At 40.0% G+C, this 14,177-nt stretch overlaps 1 protein-coding gene across 5 annotated transcripts in view; it reads right to left on the bottom strand.

Moving 5' to 3' along the window:
* LOC126284241 (dynein regulatory complex subunit 5) overlaps window positions 1-14,177 on the bottom strand; it is a 118,163-nt gene that overhangs the window by 3,999 nt on the left and 99,987 nt on the right. The gene's annotated exons all lie outside the window — the stretch shown is intronic.

Below are 14,177 nucleotides of genomic sequence, written 5' to 3'. Positions count from 1 at the left end.
TGGATAATGTGAACTCATCTGTTATACCTACTCGAACATTGTCCTGGAAATCTGCAGAAACATGCATCAACTATTCCACCACCCAGTTTGGTTCACAATTTAAGCTGCCTCCATTCAGCTCAAATCAATCTGTGATTTGGGTTACAATTGCTCAGTGTATTCTGTTCAACCATGGCTTCTCAGATGACAGTGTAAAATTTACATCAAAATAATTAACAACCAACGCATAAAGGAAATTTTATTTCCTTACCAGTTTCAAGCACTTACTGCCCCTCATCAGAAGGGTGTACAGAAAAATTTACCACAAGAATATTAAAATTAAGAATGAAAAGTATAAAAATTTTTAAAATTTAAAGATAAAAAATGGTACATACTTATAACTACTGCATTATTTGCAAGTATCCACACTAAGGAGCATGCAGCATATTAAAACAAAAACTTAAAGTGCACATAAGCAGCATAATAAGTAATATATACACTGAAGAGCCAAAGAAACTGGTGCACCTGCCTAATATCATGTAGGGCTCCCGTGAGTATGCAGAAGTGCTGCAACATGACTTGGAATGGACTCAACTAATGTCTGAAGTAGTGTTGGAAGGAACTGACACCATTAATCCTGCAGGGTTGTCCATAGATCCGTAAGAGTATGAGGGAGTGGAGATCTCTTCTGAGCAGCACATTGCAAGGCATCCCAGATATGCTTAATAATGTTCATATTTGGGGAGTCTGATAGCCAGTAGAAGTGTGTAAACTCAGAAAAGCGCTCCTGGAGCCTCTCTGTGGCCATTCTGGATGTGTGGGGTATCACATTGTCCTGCTGGAATTGCCCAATTCTATCAGAATGCACAACGGGAATGAATGGACTCACGTAATCAGACTGATGCTTACGGATGTGTCAACTGTTAGCGTCGTACCTAGATGCATCAGGGGTCCTATATCATTCCAGTTGCACATGCCCCACCCCATTGCAGAGCCTCCACCAGCTTGAAGAGGGTCCATGGATTCATGAGGTTATCTCCATCTCCACACACATCAATCCGCTCGATGCAATTTGGAACGACACTCATCCGCCCAAGCAACATGTTTCCAGTTATCAACAGTGCAATGTCAGTGTTGATGGGCCCACGCAAGGCATAAAGCTTTGTGTTGTGCAGTCATCAAGGGTACATGAGTGAGCCTTTGACTCTGAAAGCCCATGTAAATGATGTTTTGTTGAATGGTTTGAATGCAGACTCTTGTTGATGGCCCACCATTGAAATCTGAAGCAATTTGCAGAAGGGTTACATTTCTGTCAAGTTGAATGTTTCTCTTCAGTCGTTGCTGGCCTCTTCTTGCAGGATCTTTTTCTAGCCACAGCGATGTTGGAGATTTGATGTTTTACTGGATTCCTGATATTCACAGTTCATTGCAGCAGTAGTAACCTATCTAACAACTGTGCCAGACACTTGCCATCATATATAGCAGTGTCGTATTCTGCCTGTTTACATATCTCTGTATTTGAATATGCAGGCCTATACCAGTTTCTTTGATGCTTCAGTGTGCAAAAGCCTAATGACAAACAAAAAAAGTTAATAGTTACAACAAGTGGCACTATAGGTGGGAAATTTGGGAACTAATCTCTAAACAGCTGTAGTGAGGTCAGCAGCATATTAACAGGGAACCTGTTAGCAAAAACCAATTGCAACGCTTATCATGCGGCTGGAAACTGTCACTGGAATAAGTGGCAAGACAGTTTTCAACCACTTGCTAGTATTAAGTATTGGAAAGTGGCTACAGAGGAAATGAGGTGAGGGCACAATTGTGTTATAGTGAAACAGCCAGTACTGGAATATTTGCAGGTCACAAGTACAATTCGTGAAAGATTTGTAACAAGTGGTATTCATACCAATTGTGTGATATACATATTTCTAAACTGGTGTAGAGACATCAGTAGTGTGGTAGCAGGAAACAAAGCCACACAAAGAGCGTGCAGGAAGCAATAACTGGGGTAATTGAGGAAACAATTCCTAGGCAGTAGCTAAAACAGAGTCAAAAGTAACCAGAGGTAAAATGTTACAGTGGAATAACTAGTTCAGAAATGCATACAAAGTCCAAAATGCTCTTCCTGAAGTAAATGTACCTAACAATATTCATGTAAGCTGTATGAAGTAACTACAATAGGTTTGGCTACCTGACTGAATGACTAAGACTACTCATTAACCATAAACACTACTTGCAAATATAAAATAGAGGATCTGTAACTTTAAGAGTAGCATGTCTGTAGGTCATTGTTTACATACAGCTAACCATCTGTAGCAAAAATAAATCACCACCTGTAAGTTGTCGATGGTTTAGTGTCTGCAACAATAAATGGCTAACTACTGAACAATGTTTTCCTCAACTGAAAATGCTTAACTTGTTATACAAGGGTAAGTCAATTATTATCCACAAAGTAGTTATAAAATTTTATTGTAAGCAAATAGGAAATTTACAAGAACATCATTTTTCAACATAGTCTCCTTGCATTTCAACGTACTTGGTCCATCGTTGTACAAGCTTCCTGATGCCCTCATAAAGGAAGGTTCTCAGTTGAGCTGTGAGCCAGATATCCACTGCTTCTTTCACTGCTTCATCTGAGGCAAATCGACGGCCCCTTAATGCCTGTTTGAGTGGACCAAACAAGTGATAGTCAGAAGGGGCAACATCGGGACTATATGGAGGATGAGCCAGTACTTCAAATTTGAGTTTATGGAGGATTTCAGCAGCATGAGAATCAGTACGCAGGCGGGCATTGTCGTGCAACAACACAACACCTTTTGACAGCAATCGTCGGCGTTTGCTTCAAATTGCAGGCTTTAGCCCGGCAGTAAGCAGAACAGTAGGCAGAACAGTGACTAATTTGCAGACGATGTGCCCCTTTGTCAATAGTTAATCGTCTGTCTAAGTGAATCATTTCAGGTGTATGCTTAATGGTTTCTTAATTTGTGGCAGTAAACGGTCGTTCGGTTCCTTCACCGTGTGTAACACTTGTGCGACCATTTTGGAATTTTGCAATCCATTCGTAGACACTCCATTGTGGCAAAATACTGTTCCCGTACTGTACCAAAAGTCTTCAATGAATTTCAGCCCTTGATATGCCTTCTGACCACAAAAAATGGATCACCGAACGTTGCTCTTTTTTGGTGCAAATAGACAGCAGAGCAGCCATGATTAACAGCATGGCAGCTATAACAAAACTAACCTAGCAGCTTGAAAATTGCAAAGATATAACAACAAATAAACAAAGCCTGCATCATCAACGTAAAACAACAGTATGACCAAAATAAACAAAAATATAACTAAATTACAGATAATAATTGACTTACCCTCATAACTGCAGATGCCTAACAACTTGTAACTATTAATGGTCAACTTACTATACTCCATTCAATGAAATAAGATGGCCTGTAAATACACCAAGATGCAGGAGTAAAGCACTTCTGTTGAAGAGTGAAAAATACGGGGAATGCTTACTCTGTGTGGCTGCGTCTGTTGCGCGCATAAGTCATTAGTGTACATTGCTATACATCAGTGATTTTAGAATCTCATTGTAAAGTCCCTCATTTTTAAAAGACCAATTACTGATTATTAATGTGGGAAAAGTGTTTGTAACTGCATTTGGCATTTATTGTTTCTGTGCCCACCCAATAGCCATTCTTTTTTTCATTGGTATTACATACGAGTAAACTTGTTCTGCCATCCTTCACAGATACAACAGCGGAGGTTGATGACTCACTTGCAAATCCATCCAAGAAGCGAATAAAGAAGAGCTCATTAAATTCTGAAGAGAAACATTTGGTTCTTAATCTTTATAAAATGGAACTGTTGCATCCAGAGCAGTCAATGGTCACTTTTGTTTTGAAAACAGCTAAGTCTACAGATGCTGATCATTCTTCAATGTGTCGTATGATAAGTGAGTACAAGGACACACTCTCTCTGAAGTCTCCCAAGAAAGAAAAATCACAACAGAATCTTTCAGAAAGTGTTGATGATTCTGATAGGAATGCAATATGAAGGAAAGTACACTCCTGGAAATGGAAAAAAGAACACATTGACACCGGTGTGTCAGACCCACCATACTTGCTCCGGACACTGCGAGAGGGCTGTACAAGCAATGATCACACGCACGGCACAGCGGACACACCAGGAACCGCGGTGTTGGCCGTCGAATGGCGCTAGCTGCGCAGCATTTGTGCACCGCCGCCGTCAGTGTCAGCCAGTTTGCCGTGGCATACGGAGCTCCATCGCAGTCTTTAACACTGGTAGCATGCCGCGACAGTGTGGACGTGAACCGTATGTGCAGTTGACGGACTTTGAGCGAGGGCGTATAGTGGGCATGCGGGAGGCCGGGTAGATGTACCGCCGAATTGCTCAACACGTGGGGCATGAGGTCTCCACAGTACATCGATGTTGTCGCCAGTGGTCGGCGGAAGGTGCACGTGCCTGTCGACCACTGGCGACGCACAGATGCACGCCAAGACCGTAGGATCCTACGCAGTGCCGTAGGGGACCGCACCGCCACTTCCCAGCAAATTAGGGACACTGTTGCTCCTGGGCTATCGGCGAGGACCATTCGCAACCGTCTCCATGAAGCTGGGCTACGGTCCCGCACACCGTTAGACCGTCTTCCGCTCACGCCCCAACATCGTGCAGCCCGCCTCCAGTGGTGTCGCGACAGGCATGAATGGAGGGACGAATGGAGACGTGTCGTCTTCAGCGATGAGAGTCGCTTCTGCCTTGGTGCCAATGATGGTCGTATGCGTGTTTGGCGCCGTGCAGATGAGCGCCACAATCAGGACTGCATACGATGGAGGCACACAGGGCCAACACCCGGCATCATGGTGTGGGGAGCGATCTCCTACACTGGCCGTACACCTCTGGTGATCGTCGAGGGGACACTGAATAGTGCACGGTACATCCAAACCGTCATCGAACCCATCGTCCTACCATTCCTAGAGCGGCAAGGGAACTTGCTGTTCCAACAGGACAATGCACGTCCGCATGTATCCCGTGCCACCCAACGTGCTCTAGAAGGTGTAAGTCAACTACCCTGGCCAGCAAGATCTCCAGATCTGTCGCCCATTGAGCATGTTTGGGACTGGATGAAGCATCGTCTCACGCGGTCTGCACGTCCAGCACGAACTCTGGTCCAACTGAGGCGCCAGGTGGAAATGGCATGGCAAGCCGTTCCACAGGACTACATCCAGCATCTCTACGATCGTCTCCATGGGAGAATAGCAGCCTGCATTGCTGCGAAAGGTGGATATACACTGTACTAGTGCCGACATTGTGCATGCTCTGTTGCCTGTGTCTATGTGCCGGTGGTTCTGTCAGTGTGATCATGTGATGTATCTGACCCCAGGAATGTGTCAATAAAGTTTCCCCTTCCTGGGACAATGAATTCACGGTGTTCTTATTTCAATTTCCAGGGGTGTATATTAACTTTTTTTCATAACATATTGCCAAAAGTTGACAAAGTGATTGCTTCTGTGAATACAGGTCCAGATTTGGGAAGTTTTTGGTGAACTATATTTTATAAATAATTAAAAAAAATGAATTTTAAACATGTTTGACGTGGATGTAATAGCATGCTAAAGTCAGAGACGACATTATTTTATGGAGGTGGCATTATCTATGAACCATTATACTGCTGAGAGATCAAGGAAGACCCATTTACTATTTGGACGAGACATGGTTGAATGCAGGACATACCAGAGTATCTTCTGGATACCATAACATCCTTTAAAAAAGCAGTTCTGTCCAGATCATCCACCAAAAAAAGAGGGCCACTGGGTAAAAAAACACCAGATTACCACACATGTTGCAAACAAGGGGTGTTTGTGGGCTTCCGTAACAGTGGAGACTATTATGAGGATACATGCACTGATATGTTTGAGAAGTGATTTCAAGATAATCTCCCTCAGCTTCATGAAAACACAGTTATTGTTCTTGATAAAGCTCTGTACCATTCTCATCAAAAAGGAAATGCATCTAATGTTAAGTCCAATAAGCAAGATATATCAGAATGGCTACAATCTAAAAATATCACTTTTGAAGATGACATTTTGAAGTAAGAATTACTGTAGCACACAATGAATATGCAAGACATGAAACAGATAAGAGTGCAGGGAAAACTGATCTTCCTCCATACCACTATGAATTAAATGCCATCAAGTTAATTTGGGCCAGAATCAAAGGCTGTATTGCAGCAAAATACATAACATACAAAATGTCAGATGTTCAAGAACTATTAGAACAAGTTGAAAGAACTGTGACTGCAGAAGAGTGGAACAAATGTGTCCTCCATGTGTTGAAAAATTTTGAAACACAAATGTGTAAATTAGTCTGCATTATAGAGGAGAGAGAAGAGCGTTTTGTTATAAATCACAATTAAAGTAGTTTAAGTTTGACAGAATGAACTTAGTTTTATCATTTCTTTAATATTGTATAGAATTGTATAAAAAAGTTAAAAACTAACTGTATGTAACAAATGTACCAACAGTAAAAGGTTGACTAATTGTAGCTGTGAGCAGCTGTTTTAATGTGACTGTACATAGCTAACTAAAAGTAAATAAATGTAACAGTATATGGCCAAGCTATGGGTGTCAAATAATACTAATGTGTTACTGGTTGTAAATAGCAAATTAACCTTGTGAAATGATGGTACCATACAATTAAAGCTGGCCTTACGTGTCACGGTGGTCACTAAATAGAACATAGACACTCTCTGTGCCTTCCTCGCAGAAGTCCTCTGTGGTGAGCTACTCCCTCCGCCTGCAGACTTTGTGCTGCAAGTAGCACAGACGAAGATTTGAGAACCCCGCACCCTCATCACACAAGCCCAACAACACATCGCATGGCTCTGGATACTGCCTCCACAGCTGCATAGTTCTCTGAAAATCTTCATCTATAAGCCACTAATAGAGTGCAGCTACTTCATGCTCTGGGATGACACTATCTGCCCTGTACTAAATATGCCTTATACTGGCCCTTGCGCAGCCATCAGACGAGGCACTAACACTTTCAACATATTGCTTCATGGTAGGCTTACCATTGCAGTGGTTAACTGATAGAAACCAGCTTTCCCTTTTGTGACATCACCCATACTGACAATGAACAAATACTGACAGCACATTCATATTCCAACTAGACATGCAGCACTTTCTGCCAGGCAATATTCAGGTTGAACTAGTTGATGATTTCCCTATGTTGAGGGGTGGCTTGAGATAAATCAGACTGGAAACTGATTTATTACCTGACATTTCTCCCATACTTCCAAAATGATGAGCACTGTGTACACAGCTGCAATCACATCATGACTCTTGGAATGAGGGCTTCCTCACCATCAAGACTCCTAGGACATCACAATGACTACAACTGATCTCTGCAGGATTACATCAACAACCCAGCTATTTTACCATGCCCACACTCTAGCAAAGCACCATTAATCATTCTCGTTGCACCCAACCTTCATGTCACCTCACGAAATAATATCTATATGCCATGGAGCACAATCGATGTCATTGTGCCCTTACCCTGTGTTCAATGAGAAATGGCCCAAATGCATGTTGCTTGGAAACCAGTCACAGTGTGATTCATCGCGTGCACACACATGAAGGCAATTGCAATAGTGTTGCTTCTAGGCTATGTCCTCCTCCCGAGGCTCTACACTCCCAGAGGACGTGGTGGGAGTCAGGGGGCTTGTGTGGTCTTGGCCAGTGACAACAGCAGCAACAGAGAGGTCAATCTCAGACTAATGACACTGGCCTGATTTGGAATGCCTGAGGAATTATGATTGTGTTTTGTTATGTCTTCCATTAACATATATGTACTCATTCTGTGTCAGCTATGGAATAAAGTGCATGTTATATGTAATTGTGTCATTACTATATGTTACCTTCATCTCACCCTGGGGTAAAATCTACAGGTATATTACTTTGTCAGATAACTCCAGATATTCAATCATCCACAAGATGCAAACCATGCAAGTTCTTTGTTAGTAATGAAAAGCATTAAAAATCACTATATTTTCCAGTACTACTTTTATATTTTCAGTATTAAAAATCTCTGTCAATTGCAAAACATTGTTGCAACTGTGTAATAAGGCAAGTTCAGTCAAGGCACATCTGTATATTCCATACACACAGACCAATCAAGACAAGTGCACAAGGTACGCAACGATAATGAACAGTATGTTGTCTGCATCCATGATAGCTTTTCCTATGCAACAGGATTAGTATCACTGGTATTAAATTACATGACAGAAAGATTGTTGCTGGTAACCTTTAGTTACATGCTTTATTACAGCTGTTCAGATCTGTTACAACAAAATTAGTGTTTGCCTCTTTAATCATGAAAATACCTTGATGGGCACATGATGCTGAATACTACAACACCAAAGCATTTATTTCAACTATTTCCACTTGTTACAGAAGTCATTGCCTCGATTTCCTGGTGACTGTACAGCAGCATCATATAAATAGCACCCAAAAGTAGTATTACATAGGAGGTTGACGCAACACTGTCTTGGCTTCCTGGATGCAAGATTGCTGCAATGACATCATAATATGGTTGATAGCCTGTGGTCCAGTGGTGTCATTAGCTGTTAAACTCCCACAATATGTGCTGAAATGTGACATGTTGGATTCTCTTTTCATGGATACCTGTTTGACACCCTCCTGTGACAATCTCTTTATGTGCCACCAAGAGGAAACCTTCCTAGCCATCCATGACTCCAAATCCTTTGCCTGGAGGGGGGTACATTAATTCAATGATTATGTCCTCATAATCTAGACCAACATACTATTCTCATTCTTCAACAGAAACACCTTCTCTCCCATCTGCTTCACCAGGTCCTTCTCAACAAGCATGTCAGCTTTCTAGACATTGACCACCACCTCACTCATGGATCCATCACAAACTCTGTCCATATTGAGCCCTCTAATCATGAACAATACCTGCATTTTGACAGCTGCTATCCTTTCCACACCAAAAGTCACTTCTCTGTAGTCTGGACAGCACATTTCCAGTAAAAAGCAATCCCTTGCAGATCTTGTAAAGGCCTTCACCGACAGACATTACTCCCCCCCCCCCCCCCACACACACACACCTAATCCTGTGACCACCACCAGGAACCAGCTCAAAAGGAGCATCCCTCTCATCATCCAAAATTATCTGGACTGGAACAACTAAACTAAATCCTTCACCAAAGGCTTCAGCTACTTATCTTTTTGCCCAGAAATGAGGAACCCACAGTAAAGCAGCAGAATGGGAGTGTCTCATCTGGAGTTAAGATAGAATGAAAACTTAATAAAAAATTATTAAAATCAATACAGACTGGTTCAAGCCACTACTATTTTCCATGTCCCTAACCTCTTAATAATGGTCTGCAGTAGCTGGATGGAGACTGCAGGATTAGAGGTGAAGCATAAAACAATAAATCATCCTGTTAAGAGCTCTAATGCATGTGAATACTGCTAGTGGATTACTTCTATCGAGAACACTGATAAACATAATATCGTTCACTTTATTAGACAACTTTATGCTAAAACAAATATGCACATTATACTGCTCTGGGTACTACATGACAGATTTGATTAGATTGTTTTCTTTCTATAGAGCCAAAAAATGAGATGATTCTTGATGGGTGAATATAATACTTACTACTCTGATCATTTGTCAGGAGATTGTCGAAATAGGTGAATACAATGCAGTAAATTGGAACAGCTAATATTCACAGAATTAACAGGCTGTCAGAATGAAACATTGTTATGCACAATTAATAAATTTATTATACAAAAAATATCTAATCTTGACAGTTGTGACCAACTGCTCTCAAAACTGAATTCTAACAGACGTTTTTACATAAGCTGGCTTAACACTCTGTGTTAAGATATTCATCTAAAGAGTAGAAGGAGTTGCCTATCGAAAAGTCATTCAAACTCTGTTTAAACCATGCTTTATCTGAAACCAAGTTTTTAATGGTTGCTGGCAATTTATTAAAAATGCGTGCTCCTGACTATTGGACCCCTTTTGAACAAGGTAAGTACTTTTATGTCTTTATGCAGATTGTTCTAATTTAACATATAAAGCCATTAAAAGTCTTAAGTGATAAGGTTTCATCATAAGCAGCTTCAGTTTTCTGAGCGAATCCTTTTGCCACTGATCTGGCATAATGCTGCACTTTACTTTCACTTCTGATTTTTTTTCTTAAACACTCATTTACACTGCACAGCACTAGCACTTCCTGGGACATCTACCATTTCTTCAAAAGCTTGGATCTCTACATCCATAGCACGTACCCATTTTTCCACATTAGGTCTACAAATGGCCCCTTCCACAGTTGTTGGGTCCTCCATCAGATCTGAAGTTCCTGCAGAGAACGTTGGGTCCTCCATCAGATCTGAAGTTCCTGCAGAGAGATAAGTCTCCCAATCATAATATCTCCTATTTGGTTTGAACTGCCACTGTGATCCTTTGATTTCTACACTTCATCTTCTTGTAAAACAAGTTTTTTGATCATCAGTTACTTCCTCTGACTTAAATGAGTCTTCTGAAGCATCATGCGAGCTTTCTCTCAATACATGACCAGTCTCCTTTTCTCCTTTTTCCTCCACTAAACTCATGATTTCTTCAGGATTCTTTACTTTAACTTCTACATCACTGACATTTTCCATTGTAATTATATCTGCACTTATCACTAAATAATTTGCTTGAAGATCATAGAGCCTTTAACCTTTAGCGGTATTGCTATATCCCACTCAGATGATTTATTTTGCCTTTTTATCCCATTTGGTTCTCTTAACTTTAGGAATATGTGGCAAGACCTTGCTTTCATTTATTCTGAGATGACTAATATTTGGTTTCTTGCCAGTCCACAGTTCATATAGTATTTAATTCCCTAAACTTGAGTTTACTGACCTTTTGTACAAATATACTACACTATTAACAGCTTCAGAATCTTTTGTAAAGTTTACCATCAAAAAATATAGATTTTGCCTTTTCTACAACAATTTTATTTAGTCAGCTGATGTATAATCCCATGATTTTTCAACACACTGCCAAAACTCAGACAACAGAATTCTTCAGCATTACTTACTCTTTTTATTTTGATTTTCCTATCTCATTGATTTTCTAGTTTTTTTTTTTAAATTCTTGAAATTTTTCCCAAGTTTAAGCCTTTTTCTTTAGAAAATACGCAAATACAATTTGGCTAAATCATCTTCAAAAATAAGAAAATACTTTGTACCACCTAATGATATAACTTCCATTAGCCCACAGATCTGTATTTATAACTTAAAGTGGCTTAGCAACTGTACTACCTTCATGTGGAAATGGCTGTCTCGTTTGATTGTCTTGATTATATACTACACGATTCTGTTTGCTAATACCAGTACTGATGTTAATGTCTTCACACACCATGCCTTCAGCAGCACCACCTTTGAATTCTATAAGATTCTTTGCATTTAAATGTCATAATTGTCTATGAGAACTAGATGCAGTAACATTTCTTAAAAAAAAAAGCTTCTTCTGTCAATATTCAGCTTATAACACCATTAACAAGATCTGTTGTTGCATCTGATTCGTGGTTGCTGTTAAAAATATTACAGAGATCACTACTAAATTCAACAGAGTTTCCTTGTTCAGCTAATGTACTCAATGGCAGTGAATTTTATGTCAGTTCTAGAGCACATTCATTTTTCACTTAACATCATATAAAGTATTTCCAACTACTTTTGTTAAATCTACTTCTCCAGAGTATAACACAAGAAGTTCTGTATGATTTGCTACCACAATTTTATGCATGATATCATCATGCACAATATTCTTCATCCCAGTTTTATTTGCAGTGAGATGCACATTAGTACCCATATCAACATACCAGTCGTTTCTATTAAAAGAACTACTTATTGCTACTTACCATAAAGAAGACATGGTAAGTTGCAGAGAGGCGCAATTAAAAGACACTTATATAAAGCTTTTGCCCACAGCTTTCATCAGTAAAAGAGAGACCACACCCCATTCACACACACAAGCATGCACACCTCATACACATATGACTGCCAATTCCAGCATTTCCTACCTGGAGTTTCCATTGTTTGAAAAGAACCACTTAGAAGCACTACACTGGAGGAATTTGTGGTTCCATTTTGTTCGATATCATTAACCTCATGGTTTGGGCACCTTTACTTTTAAAATGTCCTGGCTTTCTGCACTTACCGCAAATAACTCCTTTCTTACCTGACTTGTCAAACAACAACTTCAGTTTCTGCTATGAATCACTGCTGTTTTTGCTTCTTTTGCATGCAAATACAAAGATGGATCAGTAGTACCAATTATTTCCACCTTTGACTTGGCATCTACAGATACAACTACTTCTGAGATACATTTTGCCAGTCCTAGGAGAATAAGCATGTTCTTGATTACAAAAGCCCAGTCTCCATAGTTTTCACTCCCTTTCAACTTTGGCACACAAACCAAATAATTTGTCACCATCTTTGTTGGGTAAAACAATTCTTCTATTTAAGAACAGTATCCTAGTTGGCTCCATAACATGTTAAAAAATAGAGTTCTAATGCGTAAGCATAAGCATGTGGATGCTGCTAGTAGATTACTTCTATTGAGAACACTGATAAACATTATACTGTACATTTTTATTGGCCCACTTCATGCTAAAGCAAACTTGCATACTGTATTGCTCTGAGTGATGTATGACATACAGTATGACAAACATGGTACATGACAAGACATGACACAACACTGGTAAGTAGACAGACAGTCAAGTGGGCACATAATGAGATTAAGCAAAGACACTGGTACATAAAAGCAAAGACACACAAAGAACATGGTTCACCCTAGTCCACAGATGTTCATTTAGATGATTCTAACTAAATTTAACACACCCACAAATGGTGAGCATTATATACAGTAGGTCTTCTAAATGTAGATGTATCAACCAGCAGTAATTTGATGCTTACCATGGCTCTCTATGGGACACCACTCCACTCTCAATCTAGTGAAATAGAATGTGGCCAACATAGGATCTTAGTAATATTTAGACAAGGAAGGATTCGATAAATATAGGAAGTCAACCAGTAGAATACACGTGTGGAGTTCTTCTCAGCATTGCGAGCCTTAGGTGGCCTGCTGTATGTCTGCCTCACCCACAGCGAAGTTATCAATAGATGCATATTGGACACTACCAAGAACAGTGTACAGGGCTTTGGATTTCACCTCCCATATCAAGAACAAGAAAATGCACACATCCTCATTGTTAGAAATGAAATTCCAATTTTGTCAATCCATGATTTCTTTGTGCTGTCAAAAGAGTGGATCCATGCTAGCTGTCATGGTGACCCTGAGCATACTGTTCTGCTATTGCCTAGATAATGTCAAGTTTTTATTTGTTTCCAGACTTGTGTAAATACAGCTGATATTTGAGATCAGGATTTTGTGTATTAAATCCTCCTCAAGTTTACTACACAGTTGTGAAACTTGTCATTTGTTTAATTGACTTCAGGAACGCCTGTGATGACATTTTATTGATTTTCTTAGTCTGTCTTACTTTTGTCTTGTAACCCAAATGTGGGGGTTATCTGTACTTGGCCTCTACTTGAACTTTTGCAGCAGGGTGCACACATCTGTTCACAGAATGGCAACCACCATTCTACAAAGTAATAAGCTGTGTCCCAAGTTGCCCTTTAGATGTCAATGTGGATTTGTCAGCAACCTGATGTATCATCCTTGGGGGAAGATCTACATGCCCCTTGATGCTGTTAAAGTGACCAAACACAGTCACTGTAAAATTGGGTCCCTCTTAGTGCCAAAATGTGTCTTTGTTTTTCACTTGTCCTTACCTCCTATGTGAAGAAGAGTGGTTGGGGATAGAATTTATAATAATAGTTATTATTTTTTTAAAATGGACCACTAGCATTTTAACTGTCTCCATGTTGTTCATCATTTGCTTGGAGGAGACTGTGGCTATTTTCAGTGTGTACTCTTTTGTTCATTCCTGTAAACACATTTTAATAAATTTTAGAAACATTTATTTGTTTTATTGAATTAACTTTGGAACCACATTCTTCACAGTTGTGGACAATGTTAAAAAGATTGGTGACCACTGAGCCTTTTGGTTTGTTCACCTGGGAAAATGGAATTTG

Source organism: Schistocerca gregaria, chromosome 8 (genome assembly GCF_023897955.1).
Source record: "Schistocerca gregaria isolate iqSchGreg1 chromosome 8, iqSchGreg1.2, whole genome shotgun sequence".
NCBI classification, from domain to species: Eukaryota; Metazoa; Arthropoda; class Insecta; order Orthoptera; family Acrididae; genus Schistocerca; species Schistocerca gregaria.
This window is presented reverse-complemented; position numbering and strand designations above follow the sequence as displayed.